The sequence below is a fragment of the Buteo buteo genome, unplaced genomic scaffold, assembly GCF_964188355.1.
Source record: "Buteo buteo unplaced genomic scaffold, bButBut1.hap1.1 HAP1_SCAFFOLD_150, whole genome shotgun sequence".
In the NCBI taxonomy this organism is placed as follows: domain Eukaryota; kingdom Metazoa; phylum Chordata; class Aves; order Accipitriformes; family Accipitridae; genus Buteo; species Buteo buteo.
This window is the reverse complement of record NW_027439314.1, coordinates 167,501-168,650: the sequence shown is the minus strand read 5'-3', so window position 1 is coordinate 168,650 and position 1,150 is coordinate 167,501. Positions and strand designations below refer to the sequence as shown.

Sequence of the window (1,150 nt, the reverse complement as noted above, 5' to 3'; positions counted from 1 at the left end):
GATTGATCGTCAAGCGACGCTCAGACAGGCGTAGCCCCGGGAGGAACCCGGGGCCGCAAGTGCGTTCGAAGTGTCGATGATCAATGTGTCCTGCAATTCACATTAATTCTCGCAGCTAGCTGCGTTCTTCATCGACGCACGAGCCGAGTGATCCACCGCTAAGAGTTGTCTGGCTTTCGGCACCGCCCCGCACGCGCGAGGGGGCCAGGACCGCTTCGCCACAGGCGAGCGGCCCCTCCGGAGGATGGCCCACCGCCCGCCCGCCCACCCCCCTCCGCACGCGCGGAGGGGGCACGGCGCAGCACGACGGAGAAGCCGCGCCTCTGCTGACCGTACGAGCACACACAGAGAAAGGGGGGGGGGAAAGGAACGGAAAACTCCGAGCGGCGAGGCTGGGGAGCCCGCGCTCCCGACCGGCCTGGGAAATGCCTTGCTCGCATCGGAGGCGGCCCAGGCGCACGGGCTCGGCCCGGCCTCTGGGCAGAGGCAGCGATGCACCCGACCGCGCGCGGCCTGCCCACCACGCTCCGGACGACACGGCTGCTGCTGCTGCGGGGCAGCAGCGGGGAGCCCCACCGGCCCCGCGCACGCCTCCGTGCCGGCTGCGCCGCGCTACGACAGCCAGCTCCCCCGGGCTCGTCCCGACGGCAACTCCGCGGCCACGCCAGCGGCTCCAAGAGGCGGCAACCGCCAGAGCCGGCGACGCACCGCCCGCGGCCTGCCGGACGGCACCCGCTGCCGCACCAGAGCGGCTGCCCTCCCGGAACCACCGCCACCGCTTCTCGCCTCGGCCCCTTCCACGGGCACGCCCCAGGTGGAAGGCGGACGGCGCTAAGCCGGGGACAGCGCCCGCTCTCCCCGTTTCCACGCGGAGACCGCGCGTGGGGTGCCCCCGCCCGCCCCCGCCCACCTGCCCGGCGCGGCCGGGAAGCGCGACGGGGAAGCGGCGGGCAGGGCCCGGGACGGGACAGCCGCGGCCGGCACCGGGCGCCCTCCGGCCGACCGACAGGCCGAGCGGCGCCGCCGCCGCTCAGCCGGGGTGCCGCCCTTGCCAGCAGCCAGTGGCGGGAGACCGCCGAGCGCTCGCCAGGGCGAGGGGGGGAACGGAGCGCAGCGCGGCGCAGCGCTGCGACGGAGTCGCGGCGGCCCG

General features: G+C 75.3%; 1 non-coding gene across 1 annotated transcript; it reads right to left on the bottom strand.

Moving 5' to 3' along the window:
• Positions 1 to 14: 14 nt before the first annotated feature.
• On the bottom strand, positions 15 to 167 carry LOC142028096 (5.8S ribosomal RNA). Its single transcript, XR_012649399.1, has one exon. It is a non-coding gene; the product is annotated as a 5.8S ribosomal RNA (ribosomal RNA).
• Between the last annotated feature and the right edge of the window lie 983 nt (positions 168 to 1,150).